The 13,557-nt window shown below is 38.4% G+C and overlaps 1 protein-coding gene across 3 annotated transcripts in view; it reads left to right on the top strand.

Moving 5' to 3' along the window:
* Nucleotides 1-13,557, top strand: part of schip1 (schwannomin interacting protein 1) — a 1,049,948-nt gene that overhangs the window by 10,115 nt on the left and 1,026,276 nt on the right. The gene's annotated exons all lie outside the window — the stretch shown is intronic.

Here is a 13,557-nt window from a genome sequence, read left to right on the forward strand (position 1 = left end):
AGGGCATATATGACAGCACGAAAAAAACTCAGTATTGTGCTCTCAAAATCGCTAATGACGAAAAAGGAAGAAAACGTTTTGTAAATTTTGGACTTTGGCTTCTTGGTGTATTATTGTTTTATTTTTTAAATGTGCGTCTGCATTTTTGTAGTTTTTTATCTGCACATCCACACACACATCGTTTCCATGTTCATCAGTATGCTCATATGTGTCAGGTTCATTTGTGGTCTCTAGTGACTAGTACGTTATCATCCATTGATTTCTTAAGCTGCATATCCGTTTCATGGTCGCGGGGAGCCGGTGCCTACCTCTAACAGCACTGGGCACAGGGCGAGAACTAACCCTGCGTAGGACGCAGACGCGTACATTCGGGACCCGTTTAGAGTTGCCAATTAAACTTACACGTGAGGCGTTATCTATTTTCTGTTTTCACGCCACATGCGACTCCGTTTTATTTACTTGTTGTATTGGGGTTATCATAGTTCGTATAGGAGCACAAAATAACCGGTGCATTTTCAGCACCAGACGCATTTTTGTATTTATTTAAACATTTTGTAAGCGATTGGCAGGTGTAAACTGTCTTCAATTTACCCTCCAGGGTAGACATTTTTCCTTGACTTTCGCATTGAGTCATTGATTTAATAACTTGTTGAGCAGACATACAGTAGGTATCAATGAACTGTAATGCATATAGCTGTATGTTTTGACGATTATACAGAAACCAACGTAAATGATGGTATTGATGGAAAGCATGAACGGTTTTCACATTTCTTTCTGTAACCTTCAAACATAGGATTACCAGATGACGTTTCTCGTTCTTACATTATCAGTAAATGTCTAAAGAATACTACAGATGCAAAAAAGTTGAGCATAAGCACATGTATGGGAAGAATCACGCAAAGGTTAATTTGAATCTGCAGGACAGCGGCTATTTATAGTTTATATGTAAAATATAACTTTCAAGAATTGTGTGTGATGTAAGTGAATGCAAAACACCTGCAGGCAACCAAAGTTTAAACCGTTTGTTCATTTATTTTTATGAAGATATTTATTCTTTTATAGCGCGGTCGTCAACGCCGCTGTAAACATCGAGCCTCCATAGGTTCCAGTTTCACGCCCGAACATCGAGTCTGTGCGAGTGGGCCCACAACTGACGGGTTGGTCACAGAGTTGGATTATGCGGGTTTGAGATTATGCTACTTTATCTCTTAATTATATTCTATTCTACAGAGAAAAGTTGTACTGTATAAAGTGACGTTTCCAGCTGCTTATTGAATAAGTCCAGTTTGAATAAGCTGGTGCAATGAATTTCTCCAATCTTTCCACACGGGGGCATTTGAAGTGCAGAACGCTGTGCTGCGGAGGATTCGGGGAAGGGTGGGTGGTAGTCTCCCTTTTTTGTTTTCATTGGTTCAGTGACATTACTTAGCACGTAATTTTGTTAAATTTGTTTTAATTTTTCTTTAGATATATAAATTGATGCCTTACAGGTCTTGGATCCAAACGATGCCCCTGTCATTATCTGTATCAAATTTACATGTTGTCCCAGTGTTTTTGGGTTTCTTGCTAAGTTGGTTTCCTTGCACGTCCCAAAGACTTGAGAGCTAGGCTTTCTTTACTAGTGACTTGAAACTTGACCATGTGATTAAGAGTGGCCTACTACAGACTGTTGCACCATCCAAGGATGTTTCCGCTTTGCGTTTGCTTTAAGATATCCTGACACTGAATTCTATACGGAAATACGAATGTAAATAGAATTAAATACATTATGCACACATATGATGTACGTTCAGATATTTCTGTGCTGGCAACTTTCTATCTGTCCATTTTCTATACGAATGGACTTTGTCATTTATTGATAATATCCTAGTGGACCATTAAGCATCCAGTGTGTATTAACGATGCAATGCCGGATTCCAATATTAATGTGAATTAAGAGCAAATAAGTAAAGTATAAACCGCAACACAACAGCTTTGGGCATTGAATTTGTGCTGGGATGTTGAATCAACTTTTTGGAGCAAGCCTGGAAAGATCTTATATGTTCGCAAAGTTCAGCATATACTCATTTATATAGGAGAGAGAGAGAAACTGGATTTTATTGTACAGTATTTGTAAAAGTGAAATTTCTTTACACTGGGGCATTCATTTCGGCAGCGGTTCAAAGTTTGAGCATTTTAAGTCGTTAATGTCATTGCGTATGAGCTTTAACAGATAAAAAAAAATCACTAACTCGCCCATCCATCCAACCTTCCATCCATCCATCCATTTTCTAAACCTGTTTATACATGGCAGGTTCTCGAGAAGTCTGGAGTCTATCCCGGCAACTATCCTAAGAGAGGCAGGAACAATCCCTGGACGGGGCGCCAGACAATCGTAGGATAAACACTCATACACACAAGTACGCACTGTAATCCAGCTACAGTTTCTGGTAGGCGCAGTTAGTGTATATGAAACGGATAGACACTGTTCACATGAGCAGTACCATAGGTCTGCAGTATTTGTTGAGGGTGTAGATCAGAAGCCAACAGAGTATACCAGGCCACTCTACTAGGTGCAGCACTTGCGCACACATTTAAAGTCAATAATCGTACTAAAATGTATTCTTTGGGAGGTGAAAGAAACATGGCGCTGCCAGAGAAAACCGAAGAAAACCCAGAATACGAAAAATCTACACTGAGGATGACCGGGGAAGGGAATGGAAATTTCGGGAAGCTGGAACGTCTGAGAAAACAGTGCTTATGCCTGTACATCATGCTTGCTTTTGGCACATCTGCTCGGAAATCCAGCACGTACAGATTTAGCTTTAACATCTCCATGAGTTTTAATGTATATTCGAGATGAAAGCATTTAATCAGTACATTCACGAATGCATAAAAGCGTTTTTAAACATTCACCCGCAGTGTTTACTAGAGTAGAATACACAGGTGCGATGTTTTTATTTGAGGTATACTACTGTATGTAACACAGCATTTGTACATGAAATGGTAAAATGATTGCATATGTTAATTCTATCTTCGTAAAGGCCAAAGTTTCATTAAGCTCTTCATAGTTTTTTGACTCCTTTGTTTCGAAAAAGAGTTAGACGATGAAGGGGAGTCGACGATGTATACAAGTAAAAAGGCAGTGTTTCTATTTTCTGCAGCATCTAACAGGTCGTGTCCTCCACCCTGGATCCGTGCACGTCGCTGTCCTTTCAGCACCGCACGGCGGAGACACTAAAACGGTCTGCTCTCGTCTTTTGAATAATTGTCGAGTACGGTTTCACAAAGCTCGTCTGTTTAAGTACTGTAGTTTTCGACTTGAAACCTCCGTTTTATAATCCCAGATGCAGCATTTCTGTACCATTGACAAGAACGTCTAAAAAATTTCATGTAAAATCATACTCCGCCGATCTGACACCTGAAATGGGGTTTCATTTTTCATCTTGCGTTGGCGAGTGTGCAGTCCGGTTTCTGTATTAGGTCTCACCATGTTCGCATTTTTCAGTCCTTTTCAGCCGTTTATGGGCGAAGGGTTAGAAGCAAAAACTGATGGTTGAACCATAACGCAAGAGTATGCAGGGTTATTCAAACATGATATAACATTTAACATTTTAAGATTAATATGTATTACCCGATATCCTCTAGCACAAAATAGCTCAGTGCCTTACATTGTGTCGGTTATATTTGTTATAGATTTATCTGAAGGCTTCATTACATTTCTTCTCTGACCATTATTTTCTCAGTCCCGTTTCAGTAGTTTTCAACCGGAAATAGTCATGACACATTTCTTTGCAAAATTGGTGGTCGCAGACAGAACACACGAGCGTGTTACTTTGCTCCTTGGTCAAGCAGCTGTCCACTTGGTATTCCGTTTTTCTTGTCCACCACGTAAGTTGATGGTGACACAATACATTATTCAAAGTATGCGATTTTCATTTCTTTTTTTATTCCACTCATCGAAGAGAATTTTTTTTTTCTTTTGGTTCATCGTTCAGTTTATTCGCTGAATATACACAAATGTCCAGCGCGGCAAAATATGTATACGAGAAATAATATGCTGGATTTCATCACCATGAAATAAAGGAAAAAAAACATACCAGACAACCCGCAAAAGTACGCTTCTTGCAAAAGAAATGGAAACGCAGGTGACACGTTAATTTTATTATTTAGATCGCACACTTGAAGAAGCGCTCCATGATTCATGTATAGACATTACGTAACGGGCGATTAAAGGCACCGCTTTATAATCCCTCGATTTGAGTAGAAGAGTGCAGTTGTTTATACAGTTCGCCGTTCTCGATAATGCCTTGGTAGCTTCCAGTTTAGTTGATGCATTAACTCTGAATGATCTCAGAGCGCTGAACCACGCAGGAATGCCGCTACCCACTCACTGACAACCTAATTCTCTAATGGAGATTGAAACCTTGGTCCCAGTACTTTTGTATATTGCCGTCTTCATCGTTACACGCATCTGCCATAACAGAGTCGTTTTCTGTCTACGGTGATTTTCGCTAGAAATTGGTTCTGGTTAGCTGTACTATATTAATGTCTGCGAGATTAAAGTAGAACCTCGAATTAAATGAGCAGATAGCTTGATATAGGTCATACTGGTCTGAAGCGTCATTTAGTTCGATTATAAAAATATTGCTCCGTTAATATACAGTACTGTAGTTTTCATATTAATTAAAATATTTAACACAAATGCAATAGAAACCTTTTACAACATAATTAAAAAGTAGAAACACAGTTAACTTTTTGACAGGGCCAACCTGATGTACAAAGCTGCCCGCTTGAATAGCTGACAATCTGGATTTTGCGTAACCAACACTTTATTAAAATTTTGTGATATGAGCTGATTTATATTACAGGAATACATTGATGAAGTGTCTTTTAAGAGTTTTTTTTTACAAGGTCTACAAAGCAAACAAATGAAATCCAAAGGAAGATGAGACAACAAGATAATTAAAATTCAGGTCTACTAACATCCTTTTGTGAAAGTTGAAAATTAATGTGAAGTGAATGCATGAAAGAGGCAATCGACAGGACAGCCAACTCAACATCAGCATGGCAGGTACAGGAGAGTCAGTTTTATTTAAATTAAAAAGTCTAATATGTAAGATTACATTTTGTAAAGAAGTTTAAACATTGCAAGGAATGTGATACTTTGTGTAAATCATGAAACGCTACCGTGCTACGTTCTTACATACTGATGTACCAGTGTTACATTTAGCTTGGCCAAGGAGAGCTGTTTTAAGCAATTGCCTGCTTTACTAGTAAACAGGATGATTTTGAAATGAACTAGAAGTCAAAAAGCATCTCTTTCTCTCTTTGTTATACAACTAATACTCCTATATTATATCATCAGATTGTTCACTACAATTTGAGTTGGAACTGGATGTCCATAGGAGTGGGTACAGTTCTCTCGTGTTGCCAAAAACAATGAACAATTACATCTCTGTGCACTTTTTTCTTTCTTTTTGTTTTTTATTGGAAAGTTGAATTCTGTTGAACAAAATAAAATGTTATATGGATGAATTGAGACACTATATTGAAGGAATGTTTCTTCCATTTTTTGTTTCTGTTAATAAGAATTTGTCCTCCCTGAAAACAGCAAAGCCGGGTCATTATTATTATGCTTGTCTTCCAATCATTTTAAGAAGTACACTGTACAATTGGAGTTAAATTTGTCTCATGTTTTAACAACGCACTGAATAAATGACAGAAGTAACTTGCTGATTTGGCCTCTTCCTTCTCACATACACAAAGAAATGAACACTGCTCACTTCCAAAGCTTTTTACAAGCAAATAAATGACTGTCAGATGAGATATGAAACACACTTTTTCTGCATCAGGTGTGAATTGATAGACAGATCGATGTGGAATAATTTGAGCTACTCTAGTCACCTGCTGACATCTAACATAATCAAATTTCTCCTTTGGATGTGAACAACCGTAAATATGCTTGTTGTATGCACATATGCGGTGCAGCATTTGCATTACATTATTAAAAAATATGAAAAGGAGCTAGCTGCTCTCTGCCTGCGAGTCAGCAGTTCTGCAGTGTCAAGCATACTGTACATAAAAATGAGAGGCCAGCACGCATACATTTTAAGAAATTTTGTGGTTGTGTGCATTTTCTTGTCGGCTCAGCACCTCTGATTTTGACCTTCGGAATTAAACCTTTTAAGATACTATCAGGTTACGAGACGACAATACAATGCCATGAAACTGTATTGTTCAGGAGATATGGTGCAGCAGCTTATCTGACTGGAAGGGAAAAAGGGTCAGTAGTGGAGATGTCTTCGATAAGGATCAGTGCAGCTACTTTGAAGCGTTGCTGACATTTTCATTATAGTTTAACTTGCACAATCTCCTCGCTGCATCACGCTCTGTCATATTACAGACAGTTTTGATTACATAGCCTGCGATCTGTTTTTCTTATGTTCTTCCACTGATATTTATTCTGCACACAGTTGTATTTCACATGGTTTAGCAATAAAGAAAAATGAAAACAATAAAATGCTCATAAGAGAGTATAGAGGTCATTTTTGGGCATTTTTAAAAAAATATTTGTGCCTAAACTATAATCTTATCTGGTGAGGTTACATGTATCTTGCTATAATGCAGTTTATCTTTATCAAAAAGCCAAGTGTGCCTAAGCTAAAGGGGCAAGTTAAAGGTCACAGCCTTTAGATAACTATTTTTCCTCCGGTTACATTTATTTGGATTTTCAAACAAAATAATTTTTTGCATTGTGTTGGGGAAGGGGGATGAAAGGTAGCTCAAGCACAAACAAATAACGTACCTACTCAAGGTAAGCATTCAAGCCAAGTACTGCACATAATAATGATAATTTATTCATTATCATGTACTATACATTTTTAAGCTTGTCAAGTTTTCTAAAGCAGATTTTCAACTATACATGTTTTAAGGTTTATTTACAAATTCTACATTGATGTACTAAACATAATTCATTTTGAACTTGCATGACTTTTTGTGATTATCTTATTGCTTATTCACACTTTGATGAATGCCTTTTGACTTTGCTTGAACACCATCATCAAGATACCCTCCCACAAAATTGAACCTTTCCTTTGAAAAACATTCCATGTGGCAATACTTTCTCTAGTCCTTTTGTCTTATAATAGTCCGCTCTCTAGACCCAATTTTTTTAGTGAGTGAGAAGTATGTAGCTATGATGCTGGGAAAAAAATAACCCGGCATAAAAAAGCAAATTGTAAATGCAGCCACTAAGAAATGAACAGGCTCAGATGAAAAAGCAGAAAATATGTAAATAAAAATGTGGAGAATGTTTTGCATTTTCTGCTCAATGTCTCTAGTAGTTTCTTGGTGTTGTTCAAACATGCACCCATATCCCATGCCTACATTGGATAGTTTGTGTCTTCAAATTTCTGAGCTCCAGAAGTAAAGCAAGATGACGTGTGGAAATTTGAAAGTACAGTAGAGGTCCATACAAAAGGCAGTCCTAGCAGAAAGTCGAACCAGGGTCCAAGGCAGTGATATCTCAAATAACATATAATACGTTTGCAGTATATGTTCAGTATTAAAATAGTGATAGTGCATCAGCAAAAGGAAACATGCATAAAAAATTGATTTCCTTGTTCCACTGAACCCCGATCTATGCCTTATAATTAAAGGCCTAGGCTGCTTACCTGCTGCTGCAAACAAAACAACAGGATTCACTGGCATGGAAAATTCCTTCTGTGCCATGAAATGAAAGAATTTGACTTTATGAACTACAAAGTGAGCTCACTTGAGTTTGCATCAACTAAGTCTAAATTAAATTAGGAGTAAATACATATTGCCTTAGTTTTTGATTTCACATTTTCTTTTAAATAATTATGCAAGATGGTACTTGAACAAGTTTTGTGTCTAAAGCCTGGCAGATATCAACTGATAATCTACTGAGGTGACTGAGTGAGACTTGCCTGGCATTGCTTTTGAGATAATTTAAAATGTAATGTGTAGTCTAGCAGGCTGCCTGAGGCAAACACAAATCTAATCACAACACCTTGACACCTGGGATTTACATCAAAAACACACTTCTTTCACCCTGAATTAACCTCCGTCTTGTACTGTACCCTTGATCCCTGGATATAGTTAAAAGGTACAGAAGTCCCTGCTGTGATACTTTTAATACTGAATGGAATTCTGTTTAGTACGTTCCCAAAACAGACCATTGCCAGATGCGGTCATAAGCTACATCACACTTATGAATCCTAACAATCTAAGTTTCTGCTTCATGAATCATGTCTGTTCCTGCTCTTTTTGAGGAGGAGGCATCTTGAATTTTCTTTACTTGATCTAGTAGGTTACCATTATTCTGCCTCTGGTTGTTAATTCTGTGTCCGTGTCATTTTACTTTGAAGTTGTGCCCTTTGTTGGTATGCTAGTTTAGTGATGTGAATATGCCCTATAATTGTGGTCTTATTCGCCATTATTCTTCCTGCATAGCCAGATCCCTTTTTCAGGATTCTAGGTCCATTGCATTACTGTATATTGGCTATACTTAAATCAGTATGCTATTGGTATTGAAAATACAGTGCATCCGGAAAGTATTCACAGCGCATCACTTTTTCCACATTTTGTTATGTTACAGTCTTATTCCAAAATGGATTAAATAAATTTTTTCCTCCGAATTCTACACACAACACCCCATAATGACAACGTGAAAAAAGTTTACTTGAGATTTTTGCAAATGTATTAAAAATAAAAAAACTGAGAAATCACATGTACATAAGTATTCACAGCCTTTGCCAGTTTCCTTTGCCTATCCTTGGCCAGTTTCGCCCATTCCTCTTTGCAGCACCTCTCAAGTTCCATCAGGTTGGATGGGAAGCGTCAGTGCACAGCCATGTTAAGATCTCTCCAGAGATGTTCAATCGGATTCAAGTCTGGGCTCTGGCTGGGCCACTCAAGGACATTCACAGAGTTGTCCTGAAGCCACTCCTTTGATATCTTGGCTGTGTGCTTAGGGTCGTTGTCCTGCTGAAAGATGAACCGTCGCTCCAGTCTGAGGTCAAGAGCGCTCTGGAGCAGGTTTTCATCCAGGATGTCTTTGAACATTGCCGCAGTCATCTTTCCCTTTATCCTGACTAGTCTCCCAGTTCCTGCCGCTGAAAAACATCCCCACAGCATAATGTTGCCACCATCATGCTTCACGGTAGGGATGATATTGGCCTGGTGATGAGCGGTGCCTGGTTTCCTCCAAACGTGACGCTTGGCATTCACACCAAAGAGTTCAATCTTTGTCTCATCAGACCAGAGAATTTTGTTTCTCATGGTCTGAGAGTCCTACAGGTGCCTTTTTGGCAAATTCCAGGCTGGCTGCCACGTGCCTTTTACTAAGGAGTGGCTTCCGTCTGGTCACTCTATCATACAGGCCTGATTGGTGGATTGCTGCAGAGATGGTTGTCCTTCTGGAAGGTTCTCTCTCCACAGAGGACCTCTGGAGCTCTGACAGAGTGACCATCGGGTTCTTGGTCACCTCCCTGACTAAGGCCCTTCTCCCCCGATCATTCAGTTTAGATGGCCGGCCAGCTCTAGGAAGAGTCCTGAAGGTTTCGAACTTCATCCACTTACGGATGCTGGAGGCCACTGTGCTCATTGGGACCTTCAAAGCAGCAGAAATTTTTCTGTAACCTTCCCCAGATTTGTGCCTCGAAGCAGGTCTACAGATAATTCATTTCATGCTTGGTTTGTGCTCTGACATGAACTGTCAACTGAGGGACCTTATATAGACAGGTGTGTGGCTTTCCAAATCATGTCCAATCAACTGAATTTACCACAGGTGAACTCCATTTAAGCTGCAGAAACATCTCAAGGAAGATCAGGGGAAACAGGATGCACCTGAGCTCAATTTTGAGCTTCATAGCAAAGGCTGTAAATACTTATGTACATGTGCTTTCTCAATTTTTTTATTTTTAATAAATTTGCAAAAACCTCAAGTAAACGTTTTTCACATTGTCATTATGGGGTGTTGTGTGTAGAATTCTGAGGAAAAAATTTATTTAATTCATTTTGGAATAAGGCTGTAACATAACAAAATGTGGAAAAAGTGATGCGCTGTGAATACTTTCCAGATGCACTGTACTTCATCCACATGTCCACATTGGTATCCACGATTCTGTACTTACCCGACCTACAGTGTATGACCTCAGGATGTTATCTTTGTTTTAATATGCTAAAGCTGGCATTCATTTATAAATGGAGAGATCACTGGAATGTTTACACAAACAACAATAAACATCCATCCATCCAACTACAGTGTCACGGTGGTCTGCTGGAGCCAATCCCAGCCAACACCGGGCGCAAGGCAGGAAACAAACCCCGGGCAGGGCGCCAGCCCACCGCAGGGCATGCACACATACCCACACACCAAGCACACACTAGGGACAATTTAGGATTGCCAATGCACCTAATCTGCATGTCTTTGGACTGTGGGAGGAAACCGGAGTACCCGGAGGAAACCCACTCAGACACGGGGAGAACATAGAATAAATTACCAAGTAGTGTGGTAGAAAGTAGGAGTTTAAGAAACCTTCAGATCTAAACTCGACATTACTTTGGAGAATCTAGGAAAATAGGATTGGTAAGCTTATCGCTTGAATGACCTATTTTTATCAAATATGTTCTTATATTGTAATGTTGTAAATAAAATAATTAAACATACTTTATAAACAGTTGTTGACTTGAAAGGTGCCCATCTAGATTGTGATGCCTTGATACTGAAAATGAGCTCTTGTTTTGTTGTCTTTATGTGTTAAGTCTAGGCGCTTTAGTTCACGTTGCCCACATCTTTGTTCTGTCTTGGTTTCATTTTGTAAAGTGCCAACTGCCTGCCTGTGTCATAGTTTGTTCTGTCCTATCTCAAACAACCCTTACAAAGACTTAGCTTCACTCAATCCAGCTTTAAAGTTGTTTGTTTTATGTCTGTCTTTTGGTTTTTGTTGCCGTTTTCACTTCTAGTGGGCCTTCTGCTGAACCACTGAGGAAAATTCAACAGATCTACATTTTGCTTAATTGTTTCACTCATGCACATTACTTGTCGTGGGACTGGCCGCATTAATCCCTCTGACTACACCATTAGTGATTGTGGAAGATAAACTGGACAGCAAGATCACACCCTGTACCTCTTCATGCACCTTGGAGATGTTTTTTATATTTAACATGAAGGTTTAACCAATAGATTTTAACCATTTTAAGGGCTTTAGGCTATATTATTATCCTCCTAGATTTTTATTCCTCGGAACAGTGAACGGGCAAAATTCTTCTCAGTTAGCAAACAAACTCCTTGTTCTTTCTGTTGTTATAGTTTTTGGTTGGGGAATAGCATGAAAAGTGCTTTTGTAGAAGACCATTTGGAGTGTAAAGTGAAATTAAGTCATAAATTTAAGCATACAGAAAATGCACAGCCTTGTGCTAATGGAAAAAGAAACCAACAACTTCAATTTTTTGTTTAATTTCTGCTTCTTTTTGACACTTTAGTGCTAATGCAAACGTGTCAGTATCCATGGTCTGATGACATACAATAATTTTTCCCTCCACTTTGTCATATTTTTCAATGCTATCTACTTATTAAGAGTCTGATACGAGTGGAGGGGAGTGCCCTTGGCTGTCTAGGTGATTGACAACTGCTAAAGACACCTGCATGTCTTGACATTGTGGTTAGCATTACCTTGTGAATTTAATGTTGCATTTAGCCAAAACAGAATAATTGGCAGGCTTAAAATCAACTTGTCTTCAATTACAGCTTTTGAGTCAAAAGCTTTTTTTTTTGTCAGCTGGAAAGCAGACTTGAGTAATTTAGAAATGGTTAGGGAATAACCACAAAGGCATGAAGTCACAAAGCTGGCTCTAAATTGTTGTAAAGTTTTTGCCGATTGATGGCATGAAACAGTAATTCTTTTGGAAGTTAAATGTAATAAAAATCATAACCTTCCTTTCTTGTCACTATTTGAAAAGTAGCTGTCTTTTCCTCCAAATATTTATACAGTATATTTTAAACATATTTCCATTGAGAGGTCCTATCTACTGGATGTGGCTAGCAAACTAAGCACTGATTATTGAGTAAAATTAGGGCAGGTGTCCATGGTCCAGAAATGATGTGCGGTCTGTAGTAACTAGTGTGGCTGGGATTTGCACTGATATTATTAATTACATTTCATGCCAGGCAAGAGTGACCCCTGTCTCCCATTAGTTCTGAGTATGGTGTTGAAAAGAAAGATAGGACCATTGTGGGGCTTCCAAAAAATTGCTCATGAGGAAACTGTAGGGGAGATGTTAAGAAAAAGACTTTTACTGCCTTTGAGTGAGTTTAATGATATGGTTGCACCATCAAGGAATGCTTGAAGGGCAGCTATGTTGATAATGAGGCCAGTCTTGTATGTCCTGCATATATAGCATCAGAAAATCTCATTTGTGGTAGATCAAAATGTTTAGGAGGTAATGAATGCTCAAATCAGCCTTACATGTTTATCCCCTAGCAGGAAAAATCAATTTAGTGGTGACTCCATAACATCTTTTGCCACTGCCCTTAATTTGAGGTATAACTGATGATTCATACCATTTCTTGTCAAACCCAGAGTGACAGGCAGTAGCTAGTGTTCCTAGTCAGGAGGAAGGGGGTAATTTGGACTGAAGAGGCTAAAGGGAGAAAGTAAGTATTCAGCAGAAAAGTAGATGATCTACCTCCATAGATAGGCACAGTAAATAGCTTCTTTTAACACAAACCTGGTGTGCGGGAAAATTCAAACATTTCAATAAATTATAATCTACAACATGCGCTTAAGATGCAGAGAAGGTCAGATGAAAAATCATCATGAGAGGGAAAGTAAAAGATTTGTGAAATAGAACTCCAACAAAGGGTAGCATAGAAATGTAAACAATTTTGAATTGATGATCTTATTTTAAATAGTCTGACAACAGCCACAAACAGGCTACAAAATAGAAAATACTTGAGTAAATGAAGGACAGAAAATTTGCCTGGTCAGAGGAGTCAACTTTTGTCTTGCTCTCAGCAAGTTGAATAGTACATGTGTCTAGCATAGTAAAAGAAGTCTGAATACCTGAACACTTTTTTTATTACACTGAACAGTTCTAATGTTGGGTTAATCATTTAGACACGGTTTAGTTCCACTGATTCCTTTGAGAAGTGAAAGTAAATGCCATTGAATTCCAAAAGGCAGTTCTGAGTGAAGCCTTTCAGGATATTACTCCTGATGGTAACATAATCTATCTATCTATGATAGTCTTCCAGTCTACAAGACAAGAATATCTACAAAACAATAAACGTGATGAGCATGACAGAAATGTAAACTGCATACCATGGTCATTCAATCATGACATCATAACCCAACTGAGAACTTATTGAAAATATTTGACCGTGGTTTCAGCCGCTATCATCAAAACGATAAGTAGTAGAAATTACCATGAAGATCTGAAGAATCACATTTCTTTAGCGCAGTTTAGAAATTTGTAGAAGCAATGACAAGATGTATTCTGGGAGTCTGTGGTGGCCCAAAGTATGTGTACTTTATTAGCTAAATTCTACAG

This window comes from Polypterus senegalus, chromosome 1, assembly GCF_016835505.1.
Source record: "Polypterus senegalus isolate Bchr_013 chromosome 1, ASM1683550v1, whole genome shotgun sequence".
Lineage (NCBI taxonomy): Eukaryota > Metazoa > Chordata > Cladistia > Polypteriformes > Polypteridae > Polypterus > Polypterus senegalus.